Source organism: Glycine max, chromosome 5, assembly GCF_000004515.6.
Source record: "Glycine max cultivar Williams 82 chromosome 5, Glycine_max_v4.0, whole genome shotgun sequence".
In the NCBI taxonomy this organism is placed as follows: domain Eukaryota; kingdom Viridiplantae; phylum Streptophyta; class Magnoliopsida; order Fabales; family Fabaceae; genus Glycine; species Glycine max.
This window is the reverse complement of record NC_038241.2, coordinates 26,299,007-26,313,098: the sequence shown is the minus strand read 5'-3', so window position 1 is coordinate 26,313,098 and position 14,092 is coordinate 26,299,007.

Sequence of the window (14,092 nt, the reverse complement as noted above, 5' to 3'; positions counted from 1 at the left end):
CTTCTCAGTTTCATGAAAAAGACCAAGATCACTAGTTGTAAGCAAGATATCATCAACATACAGAATTAGAAAAATAACCTTACTCTCACTGACCTTCAGATATATACACCAATCAATAGTATTTTCCTTAAATCCAAAGGAAACAATGGTATCATTAAACTTCAAATACCATTGGCGAGAAGCTTACTTAAGATTGTATATTGATTTCTTTAATTTGCACACTATTTGTTCCTTTCCTTCAACTAAGAACCTCATTGGTTGGTCCATATAAACATTCTCTTCTAAATCTCCATTAAGAAAGGCAGTTTTCACATCCATCTGATGTAGCTCCAAGTCATAATGGGCTACTAATGTCATGATAATCCTGAAAGAATCCTTTTGTGAGACCGGTGAAAACGTCTCTTTATAATCAATGCCATTTTTTTAGTAAATCCCTTAACAACAAGTCTAGCCTTGTAACGTTCAAGGTTGCCATTAGAATCACGTTTAGTCTTGAAGACCCACTTACAACCAACTTTTTTACAATCCTTTGGCCATTCTACAAGGTCCCAAAACACCATTATGTTCCATGGAATTCATCTCTTCTTTTATGGCATTTAACCATTTCTCAGAACTATCACAGCTTACAGCTTGTGAAAACGAAATTGAATCATTATCATTAATTCTTAAGTTTGTTTCTATTTCATGTAGGTATACCACATAGTCATTCGAAATAGCTAGTCTCCTTTCTCTTTGAAACCTCCTTAATGCTACTTCTTGCAGTTCTTCCACAATAGGTTCATTATGTATCATGGGCTCATTATTGTGTTGTGCTTCTTCATTATTGTTTGTAACAACAACTAAAGGAGCAATCACCTTACTGCTAGAGGCACAAGCTAAAGGGACTTGCACTCTAACTTCTTTAATTTCTACTTCTCATGGAACTATACTCCCACTGATTTCACCATTTTCAATGAACCTTGTATTTCCAATTTCAACAATTCTCATACTATGATTAGGACAATAAAACATATACCCCTTTTGACTTTTCTGGATAACCAATGAAATATCCACTGATTGTTCCTGAATCCAATTTTCTTTCTTGCGGATTATAAATCCTTATTTCTGCTTGGAAACCCCAAACATGCAGGTGCCTTATACTAGGTGTCCTATTTGTCCACAGTTCAAAAGGTATCTTTGGAACTCCCTTACTAGGAACCCTATTCAACAAATACATGGCAGTTTTCAAGGCATACATCCACAAAGATACGGGTAAAGTTGAATTGATTAACATACTCCTAACCATATCTATTAAAGTTCTAATACACCTTTTTTATACATCATTTTGTTGTGGTGTACCAGGCATTGTGTATTGTGCACAAATGTCATGTTTCTGAAGGAATTTAGCAAATGGACCAGGGTGTTGCCCAGTTTCACCGTATCTTCTGTAATACTCAGTACTTCTATCAGACCTAATAACTTTCACCTTTCTATCTAATTGACTTTCTACTTCATTCAAGAAAATTTCTAAGGCATCCACTGCTTGATATTTCTCATGTAGTAAGTAGACATAACCGTAATGTGAATAGTCATCAATAAAGTTGATAAAGTATCTTTCCTTTTCGAAAAAATAAACATCAAAAGGTCCATAAATATCAGTATGCACAATTTCAAGAAGCTGAGTGCTTCTTGTAGCTATTTTCTTTGTATGTTTTATTTGTTTTCCCTTAATACAATTCATGCAAATATTTAGATCCGTAAGATCTAGATTAAAAAGAATTTCATTCTTTAGTAATCTTTCCATCTTTTTTCTGGAAATGTGACCTAAACGTTTATGCCACAAGAAAACAAATCGTTTATTCACTAAACTATGTTTATTGCCAACATTATGATACAAAGTTAAAATAGTTTCAGCATACAAACCATCTAATTTCAATTTATATAAACCATCACAAAGAACACCAGTATCAATGAGATGATTATGCTTAAATAAACTGAAACATCCATTACCAAAATTAAAAGAGTAACCAGTAACATCAAGTTTAGATGATGAAACTAAATTCCTAGATAAACTAGGTACATAAAGAGTTTCCAGTAAATCTTAATGATGTCCAGTTTTGAGTTTTAAACAATAAGTCCCGACTGCTTCCACGGGAGCTTTCACTCTATTCCCCATGAAGACGAACTTCTCATTTGGGCTTATGTTTTGGATTGTAAGAAATCCATGCATAGTGTTAGAAACATGAGTCGTACATCCAAAATCAATCCATCATGTATTATGGGGAATTTCAGTTATGTTTGATTCAAAACATACAAGAGCATTAAACTCACCTTTCTTTTCGAATCAAGACTTACACTTTAGGAAATCCTTCTGGAAATGTCCAAATTTCCTACAAAATTGACAATTATTGTCCTTTGATACCTTCTTCTGGATTTGCAAAGAGTGGTCATTGATCTTTAATGACCATTTGCCTTTATCATGCTTCTTCATAAATTTCTTTCCAGCTCATTGATTCCCTTGGTGGTTTACATAATGGACCGAGTGACTTCCTTGATTCTTAAAGCTCATTTCTTCCTTAACTAACATACTGTGCAATTCATGCACATTTCATTTATCTTTCATGGTATTATAACTCATTTGGAACGGGCCATACTCAGACTGTGATGAGTTCAAAATAAACTGAACAAGGAAGTTCTCATTCACGGTCATTTTGCAATGTTTGTCATCTCAATGACATGTTCATACACAATACATGAACCATCAAACTTCATGGTGGTCAATGTATTCATTAATGTATATTGATGTTCTCCTTTGGGTGATACACCAACACAACATACAAACATGATGATGCTAATAAAATTCTTAACATTATTTGGCAATTAAAAACGCACTAATTAGTAGTACCTATTTTCTTTGGGTATATAAATAAAACTAATGATACACACAAATCGCCTACAATTATATTCATTAATTATAAGAACAACTAATCAACCTTTGGGCGATCCATAAATGCCTTATAACAACGAATTTTAATGTACCCATAAACCAATAATCATATAATTTAGCATCTATTATTCTATGAGTAATTGAAATAATCATTAATTTGGAATTAAATAACCTTATAGACTTGGCCACTTTGGTGACTAACAAATCTATCATACACTTAATTCCAACCAAATATATGGCCTACATATACTTATTGCTAGTAACAATTCATAGCCATTTTATTAATTTCATTCCAGACCATAAAATAATATTCACATTTATTTGAGAAAATATGTAACATATACATATTTATTGCTACCGACAATTTCAAAGCATTCATGTTAATTTAATTATAGGACATAAATTTTCAATCCTTTAATCACATTTAATAATAATATTAAAAAAAACACGTGGGATTGAGAATAGTAAAAAGCGGGTTGCAAATAGCAATTCCAAATAAAAACAAATTGATTATCATATTCCGTAAAACCAAAAAGTGGGTTTGTTTAATCACAAGCTTCATCTTCTATCCTCATTCCTCCACCGCCCCTGCGCAGCACAGGTTGCAAGAAACACTTGAATTGCTTTCTGGCTTTCTCCGATTAAATAAAGTGAGGACAGGCTGCTTTCCTTTCAACAAGAAGAAAACAACAACAACATACATGGCAGACTTTCTACCCACTTTTTTTTTCTTTATCCATGATTAAATTAATTAAAAGAAAGAAACATGTTCCAGTTAGCACACACGTAAAGAGAGGATTTCTTATTTCTTTGTTTGTGCAAACGTGCAAAAGCTTTCGGAAAGGCTATTTCAACAATCATAAAATATCATACTTGTAGCGGAAAAAAATTCCTAAATTTTATAATTAGGGTTTGTTAGATTAATAATTATAGGAAACCTGGATTTTAAAACCTATAATTCTCACAAGTAATAGATAATAGATAAACAATATGTATTTTTTTCCATAATGGGTCTTCTCTCTAATGCACTTTGTTTTCTTGGAAGAGGAGAAAAATAAGATTTCACTCCGTGGACTATTTTGTCTGTCTCTCTCTATGTTTGTGATGATTAGAGAAAACTCTTTTGAGTCAGGAAGGAGACCTTATTTCACATTAGTGGACAATTCTTTCTGTCTCCCTAAGTTTGAGAACACTTTTGAGTCAGGAACATGATCTTATTTCACATTAGTGGGCATTAACCCCTCTTATAACTACTACTCCCATCAAGCAGCTGTTATCTTTAAAATTATTAATTATTTATTTATTAGTCCCTACATAAGTCACATGTCTCTCACATGAGACATTAATTCTAACAGCAGCCTCATTTTCTGCGTCTCCATTGTGTTTCAGACTGGGTTCGATGTGGGTTTGGAGCATAGGAACATGGTGGCGAGTTGATTTCTGGGTTGGTTCAAATATGTGATCATCTTTCTCTTCAAAATATTGCCACTTGAGAAGGCACACGTCAGTGTTGATGGCGAGAACGGTGAAGCCATAGTGGCAACAGAGATGCAGATGGTGAAGGCGGGTTTCCAGATTTGTGAGAAGTGCTTGCATGGCATGGGATTAATGAAAGAGAAAGAGAAATGGAAATGGAAAGTTATAAGTGTGTAATTTTTAGTGGACAAACATTATGCTTAGTTTAGATTCATCCAAATCTAATTTCGGATCAAAAATATATTCTTAGCATGGATAAAATATATTTTCATTTTTTTTTACAATTTTTTGTTAATTTTTATTGGAAAGATAATTACATTCTTTTTTCATTTTAGATGATATATTTAAGTATTATTTATTTTTCCTTTTAATAATTTTTTCTTTTTACGACCCACTACTGTTATTTTAAAAACTATAAATGATTGTTTTTGCATTCAAATAATTTTATTATTCTTCCTTTTATATTGATTTGATTACAATTGATTTGATAATTAAAAACTATTAATTAACATTTGTGAACAAGACAAACTTATATTTTTAGTTGTTTTTTATTTAAATATATTTTATATTTTTCTATACCAAACACATATCTTCTACATGTTGGAAGTATTTAACATAATTATATACTTTTGATTTAAATTTGAGATGACTAATTAAGTTAAAATAATGTTATGTAAATTGATTTATGGATTCTAGAGTTTTATATTATATTATTTTATCATTTTGGAAAACAATAACTATGAAAAGTTTGAGATTTTATATTGTTGACTGATTTAGCAATTTTTTTTGGAAGTCAGATATGAAAGGAATTGCAGTGTTGAAGCACAAAAAATTAATATTGATAATAAAATTGGTATTCAAACTATAAAACATTGTTTATAAAATTAACAAAATACAAGTAAAATTTAGTCAGTATAACTACCATTCCAGTTTTTCTGATAAATTCTTAATCTTTTTTAAGACATCACTCAAATTACAGATCTCATCGAAAACTTACAATAGTTTGCCATACAAAAGCTTATGACAATCTTCCAAATTTTATCATAACGACGGTAGTAAAATGAAACTTCTGCAAGACCGGTAAAGCAAGTCCATGGAAAAAAAGATATGTATATCTATTTTTTTAGGATTAAACAAAAGGATTTGCAAATAAAAGTGCTAATACTACAACCAATCCATAAATTGTTAAGGCTTCCATAAAAGCCAAACTAAGCAATAAAGTACCTCGTATTTTTCCCTCTGCCTCCGGTTGTCGTGCAATCCCTTCTACAGCTTGCCCTACAGTAGTGCCTTGACCAACCCTAGGTCCAATAGAAGCAGGCCCTATAGCCAACCCAGCAGGAATAAAAGGAAATTGGTACCAAGGTTGAACAATGTATTTGTCACCAATGCTAGTGTTGAGGACTATGTCATTCCATTGCAAAGGAAGGTCAAATCTTCTTAGAATTGTCATATGTTAACCACAGGCATTAACATGTGAGGCGGCAGAAGTTGGAAGTTTCTATAGATAAATTTGTATAATATCAATTGGGAATTCTCCCGTGATTATATAGCCATACCAAATCATTAAAATCCAATTAAACCTCTATAAAAAGTAAAATTATCTCTATTTGAAAATCCGCCCATGATTATATAGAAATTGCATTGAAAATGTTAAAACAAAAGTCAAATATGTTTCCACCACCAGTGAGTGAAATAAAACTAACTCGTGCTAGGCAAGTTGATATTCCTCCTTTGATTGGTTTATGGTTTTTCCAGCTAGCTTGTTCAGTAGAAAATCCCCATAAATGACATCAACTATATGCAAACAATCGCAAATAAATGAAACAAATTCAAAAGAAATTTGATCTTCAAATATCATTCAAGGTTGACGATAAAATAGAGAAACATGAATTCAATCTCAAGCACTAATTTTTCATATGTGCCACTATGTTTTTTTACCTTACTGCTCATAAAAAAAGTTTTTCCTTTCGATGATTCTTCCAAGAAACAATTTGCCCTCCATAAAGAAGAACCTGAAATCATATTTCAATCAGTTAAGCGAAAGATGTAAATGACAAAAAAGATTATTCAAAGAACTCACTGTGCAAGAAAACGACATAGAGATGTATATTAATATGGAAAAAAATTACTTAGCCACACTTTCTTCCAAACAAACTCCACCAGAAACTAATTCAAAGACAAAGATACAAAAAATCCAACCAAGCATTGACAAAAACCCAAAAATCGCAGGAAAGCATCAACAAAAAAATACCCAAAAAAAGACTTACCAAATATGTAGTCCTTTAGAACTTGCAGGATGAGAAAAGGAAGAAAGTAAGAAAGTTCCTAAAAAAATATCAAGGAAACTTGGGCATTAGAATCACAAAAGTTAAAATGGAAAAGGAAAAAAATGGATTATTATTATTATTATTATTATTATTATTATTATTATTATTATTATTATTATTATGTAGGCTCTGTTCTTCTATAGTTTCTTAGTTTGTTTTCTAATCAGAAAAAAAAGAATTAGGGAAGAAAACTTGAGAATTATTTTGGTTTTGTTTCATTATTATTATTATTATTATTATTATTATTATTATTATTATTATGTAGGCTCTGTTATACTATAGTTTCTTAGTTTGTTTTCTAATTAGAAAATAAATAAAAAGGATTAGGGAAGAAAATAAATTGTAAGTCTAATATCTCAACTCTACGGTTAGGGAAAAAAATGGATAGATAGATAGATAGATAGTGTCATACCCTAATTTCGTCCGGGGATTATTACTTGATGATATGCAACCTTTGATCGACCGCTTTGGGATACTTGACATCCTTTGTTTCACAATATGTGAAGTCCCGAGACATGCCGGAAATCAAATGGAAGCAGGCTTACGCGATCCGTGAAATTCCATAATGTGGCGGAAACTAAAAGGAGGTGTTTTTGCGCAATCCGTGAGTTTCCGTAACTTCTTCGAAAGCTAAAAAAGAGTAAATAAGTGATCCGTGAGGATTCGTAACCTTACGGAAAGAAAATAGGTGTCGTTACGAAATTCATAAAGTTTCGTAACGTTACGGAAAAAGAATTATCAAAAAAAGTAGAAGGGGTGCATTTAGTAAAAAGGGGGGTGCAATCCAAAGACAGTTGCTTCTGGAGGAAGCAACCTTGCTCGCCTGGGCAAGCTGGGTGGCAAGCTCCTCCCCTATTTTGCTATAAATAGGGGAAGGAGTGAAGAGGAAAGGGGTTCAGCCTTCTTGGCACTTCTTATTCTCTCGAAATTGCTGAGGAAAATTGTTTCCGTGAAGAAAATCCAAGGCAAGGCGCTTCCGTAACGTTTTCGTGAGTAATTACGCGAATATTTTCAACCGTTCTTCGACATTCATCGTTCATTCTTCGTTTTCTTCAGTCTTCAACTGGTAAGTACCTCAAACCGAGCTTTTCAATTCATTCTATGTACCCGTGGTGGTCCACATTTTGTTTCATGTATTTTTATTCTCGTTTTCATTTACTTTCCATACCCCCTTTTGACGTGCTTCAGTCATTTATTTAAGTCATTTATCGCCTAATCCAGAAATAAAATAAATTTCCATCGATCATTTGATTTGTAATATCCATTAATTTCTATTAAAAAGAATTTTGACCGTTCGGTCGTGCCGTAACCACGTTGGAAATAAAAAAAGAGGTAAAATAATAATATAATAATAAAAAAATACCTTTTAGTAAAATAAAGCGAAAAAATCAATCAGACGTTTTCTCTTTGGGATTTCTCATTCTTAATCGAATTGACTAATAACTAAAGTGAAACTAATGCTAAAATCAACTCGCCTAGTCAAGCTCGTCCACAAAAAAGGTCACTAAATGGGGTTTGAAAGTTTATCATTTCAATTTTCCTTATCAAGTAAATGGATCATTTTTAAGGTCCAACGCCTTAAAATGATCACTTTTCAAGTAAAAAGAATCACTTGATTCACCCTTAAGAAAGAACTACGTAGGTCTGATTTCCTCTTCGATGGAGGGTACGTAGGAGCAAGAGTCCCGCTTTTGTCGACCTCAAAAATAAAAAGAAAATAAAAGTTAAGATAACACAATTTCCACAATTCTAAAAAATAGGTTGTTGTCCTTCGAGACAAACGTAAGAGGTGCTAATACCTTCCTCAAACGTAAATACAACTCCCGAACTTAGAATTTTCATTTTGACCGGTTTCCTTCGGTTTTTCCGACGTTTTCCACAAATAAACGTTGGTGGCGTCTCCGTGCATCTTTCCTCCTTTGGGAAGCGCACTCGTGAGCCTCGCCTCGCTCGTCCGCAAAAAGGCATGTTGCGACAGATAGATAGATAGATAGATAGATAGATAAGAAATAATGTTTGGTTTTGTTTCATTATTATTATTATTATTATTATTATTATTATTATTATGTAGGCTATGTTCTTCTATAGTTTCTTAGTTTGTTTTCTAATAAAAAAAATTGTAACTCTAATATCTCAACTCTACGGTTAGTTTTTTTCCTTATCTTGATTGCAACATCCTGTGGAATGAACCTTCCACACACAATTGCCCTGGTCTGGTTCTTTTCCAGGAGATGGGTATCCAACTCTAGCACAATATATAGCATAGTCAAAGAAATATAAAATAGTTTACAACTTAATTCTGTATTTCAGAACTAAAGCTTGCATATAGAAATTAATTAAGGATAATCCATGCATGATGCCTAAACTGGCATATCAAGAAGGGCTCTCTTCACTTTTATGTAGCAGCCATTGTAATCAATATTGATCCTCATCACCATGCAAAAGTACTGCAAACCAAAGAAAACAAAAATGATTCAAATGGTATTTATAGAACTAACTTAATTAAGAAAACCAAAAGATGGTGATTAGAGCTTGCCTTCAATGTCATGAAAACAATCAAAGAGAGAGAGATAGTAACAGGAATTTGAAAATCCAAAATAGTATGAGTGAGCTAGCAAAGGCAAAGGCAGAGTGAATCTTAAAAGGCAAGCAACAACAAAACTTTGAGAGCCAAAAAGGGTTTATAATGAGCTGGGTAGCATTTTCGTTTGATGGCATTGATGCTCCTTTTAATTGCTAAATCTGATTCATTTTGTGTCTATAGGTTTACCAGCAAGGAAGGCAAATAATATCAGCAAAAGGCAAGAATATTGACCATTGTAGATCAAAGCATCAAAGATTTTACACCAGTAAAGGGAAAACCATCTTGGGCTTTTAACAAATGGGAATGGAAGCTCCTGAAATTACCTTCAGAACCTGATCAAGCAAAAAAAAATGCAAACATGAGATAATAAATCCACTGGTTCAAACTTAAAACCTTTTTGAGCTTTGTAATCTTTTGATAAACCATTGCCAACCTGGAATCACAAAGAAATGATAAATCATTTCCTTACAACTTCAAATTTAAAAGAATAAGCTTGGAGGAAAAAAAAAACCTTAGTACCAAAACAGATTAATAAAGCATCACCAATAACAAAGCATCATTACATTACTCACACTATCCCATAGAAAAAACTTGTAGAATTTCATTCCAGCAGTAGCAAAATGTGTTCTCAAAAAAGAAAAAAAAATAGACAAAGTTAACACAAAGACAATAAATGTGTGACCACCAAACCCATGGCTCGGAGGCCAACCACATTTCTGTGATAATCATAGATTAAACTGACTGGGACGTTTTTTTAAAATGTCAAAAGGCAACCAAAACAAATCTAACATACATAAAAAAAAGCATAAAATAAACGCATAAACCACAGAAGATGCTTCTAACTTGCAGTTTTAAAAGAGAAGAAGAATAAATTATGACCTTAAGAGCGAGCAGAAGCAGAAACGTTTCAACTGAGTAAAACCCTTTATCAACAAAATCCCCCAGAAACAAATAGTTAGTTTTGGGGCAATCCCCTCCTACTTTGAAAAGCTCTTTCATGTCATAAAACTGACCGTGAATATCACCACATATCTACACAAAGACCAAGACCAAGACAACCAACGAAACTAATCAGTTGAAAACAACAAAGACCAGAAGCAGGATCATAAAGAAGAATGAACACAGCAAAGTAGACCCCAAATGCACAATAACAGAAAAAAAAAAGAAAAAAAAAACTTTTTGTGTGGCCCCATGACACTCTAAACATAGAATAAAGCACAAAACAACGAATTTTGTAAATAGGTCAAAATAAAGAGACACAAAAAACACCAAAATGGGGCCTAAAGGAAACAACCTCTAAATGCATCGAGAACACAGAGCCATGCAAAGTTGTCGTTTCTAGCGAACCTCTCTGTCCATTTGAGGTAAAACGCTTCCCATTCTCGCAACCTTACTTAGTGTGGTGCCTTCCTTCGCATCTTCAACCGTCGAATCGCTACTCCTCCCAAAGCACTAGCTCTAATTTCTCGTTCAGTTGGACATGTTTGCGGTATGAGAGAGCGAGAAGGCTCGGGAACTTTCCAGACTCCATGGGAGAAGTAGAGAGAGAAATGGAAATATAAAACAATGGGAACAAAAAGCAAAACACATGTCAATCTAAAAAAGTTGTTTCAAATTTTTTTAAATTCCAACTTTGTCAACTACAGGCGTACACGTGTCAAGCTTTTAGGTATGGGCACAATAGGAATTTCCAGGTACATCTCTTTTATTAGATAGTATATAGATATATAGATATATTTGTTCGATAAATTTTAATTTCTATAATGGACACTTGCCCCCATCCAAGCTTGGCTTCATTCCTGCCCCACTTCTAATACTTTTATCATTTTCTAAAGGTTTAATTGCATTTTAAGAAAATTATGTGAAATTTTAAAAGTAGGAGACAAAAAATTGGGGATAAGAATAGATTAGATCATCCGTTAGGTATCTATGGTCTCACCAATAATAAGCTTATGTTATATCATACTTCTTTAGAAAATAAATAGGTTAAGACCTTTTAAAAGTCTATTTAGTTAAAAAAAATTGGACTTTATCACTTAAAAAATCTTTTAGACATAATAGATCAATCTTAGTGTTATTATTATATTAAATTTGTTATGATATATTGAATACTTGTTTATCGGAAACATTTGTTTCAAGACATCTTTTATTTGCGAAAATGTAAGAGTGAGAATTATTATTTTCATATTTTTTAGAAGGTTATGACAATATATTTTCCGGACATATTTGATTCTAGGAAAGTTGTGTTCTCTTGTTGCAAACAATTTGTATTTGCAGAGTAGGGGAAGAGTATGGTATCTATATTCCCATTGGAAAGAACAATAACTACCTATTCCCATTACTTTCTTTTACCTTTCTCTTTCTCTTTCACTTTTGCTTTTTTTAATTTATTAATTATATAAATTTTAACTTTTTTTTCTTCAAAATAACTAAATATTAACCAAACATATCCATGGGAATAACATTCTCAAATATAATTATACTGTGAAACAAACACCTCCTAAACATGTTGACCTACATTAAAAGCCAAACATATAAGCTTATTGAATGATGAATTTATGTTCTTTAAAAGCCTTGTTACAAAAGAGACCTCTAACTAAGTTATTATGAAGGTAATAAACTTATATCATATAAAACATATTATTAGACTTGACTCTCGTAAAACTTAATTAGTCTAATTCCATCTTTATATCATGTTTTGAGTAGCAACAATTTTGATTTTATAGACTATAGTTTATTTTACATAGAATTTTACTCAATGGTCTATAATACTATTATCCCATGTAGAGAGAAGTTAGATCTATATAAAAATTTAATATAAAACTAGTTTGTAACCCGTGCATACGCACAGGTCGTTCGCAATTTATTTAGCATGCATGCTTATTTGTTTTGCAAGGCAGAAGAAAAATGAGAGGCAGTGTGAAACTTAAAATAGATTTAATATTAATGATAAGTTTGATGTTCAAAGTTGTTAGCTATGCATACCCACGGATAAGAGAATTGAATATTTATAACAATATTGTGGTTAAACCTCGTCAGCTATGCATAGCCTTGGATAGATATGTTTTTGGTTTTATTCTTCGTAGTGAATGAAGTGGTTGTCAATGTCTATAGGTTAATCTAAAGGGGTTTGTAATTATAATTATTTTGAAAGGTTTGCTGCATAGGTGTGTTTATACCTATGACTATGATAATTGGTAATGTGTGTTTTGTTGTTGTTGTTGTTGTTATTATTATTATTATTATTATTATTGTTGTTGTTGTTGTTGTTGTTATTATTATTATTATTATTATAATTTTTTATTATATTTATTATTATTATTATTATTATTTGGGTAATTGAAATCGTTTACAGTTTGAAGCCTAGAAAATATTTTTTGGGTTCTTTCTTCGTATCAAATTAGCTTTCAGAGAATTACCTTTCAAAAAGGTGGTTTACTATAAATTAAAATAACCTTAGTTACTATAAATTACCTTTCAGAAAGGGAAGTGTCTCCATGTGGAGCAACTTTCAGAGAATTCATTTTTTATTTTTCTTTTTAGTGCACTTTTGTTTCCCTTGAAGTAAATATCTGACAGTAATTGATTACTATAAAATATAAAACTTTATTATTATTTGTTGTCTGCACTTCCATTATTGACATCAAAATACCAGTTTTGTAAAACTCGACCACTGTTATCCTTATCAAAATATTGTAATGCTTTGCAAAGATGGTTACCATGTTTAAGCCTGTGCCTATGCATTATAGCCAAAATGAATTCAAGACAGTCAATTGACCCATGTTCGTCAACATCAGCCTCAAGAAAAAATATACATGTCTTGCAAATGGAAACAATTAGGACCGAAGCAAACATGCATGACAAAAAAAATACAGATAGGAAATATCAGTGTTAACTGTTGTCATCATAACATAAAAAAAGGCATTCAGCTAGAGCCTACATAATCTATAATAATAATAATAATAATAATAATAATAATAATAATAATAATAATAATAATAATAATAATGATGATGATGATGATGATGATGATGATGATGATGATAATAATCATTATAATAATAATAATGATTATCTATATAATATATAATATAATAAAGTCCTATAAATGAGAAGCCCTATTAAATCCCTAAAATGTCCATGCCTGAGAGTTTGACATGTGGCACTTTTTTAGGTTTTTTTGGTAATTTTGTTCTTGCTTACTTTGTTGACACATGGCAGATTTGTTGACACGTGGCAGCCAGAAAGCGAGATTTTTCCTCTCGCTTCATCTCGAGGGTTTCAGAAGCCTGTCCGTGTTGCATTTTCTGTTTTTTATACGATCTTCTTGTCATATTCATCCTATTTGTTTGCAATTTTGGTTAGGGTTCTTTTTTTTTGTCTTGGTCTGCTTTTCTGTGGTTTGATTTTTCTGACATGCGAGGGTTTTAGAAGCTTGTGTGTATGCACAGTTATTTGTTAAGTGATTCCACAAGTCATTTTGAATTTCCAATATAGTTATAAAATGCAATTCAATGTTGAAGCATAAAAAAACTGGATATTAATAACTAAATAATGGTGAAAACAACAAAATTAGCGAAGCTAAAAGGCTAAATATTTAAAAGTAAATGATTGTTCAACATGTAAATTAACAAACCATCATTTTAAAACCCAGAAAATACAAATTAAAATTCAGTCACTATTGTTGTCGCCCCAATTTTTTTTGTCTTCTAATAACAATTTCCCAAATTTTGTCATGAGGCCTCTGGTAGAATGAGAGTTCGTATCCACTATTGT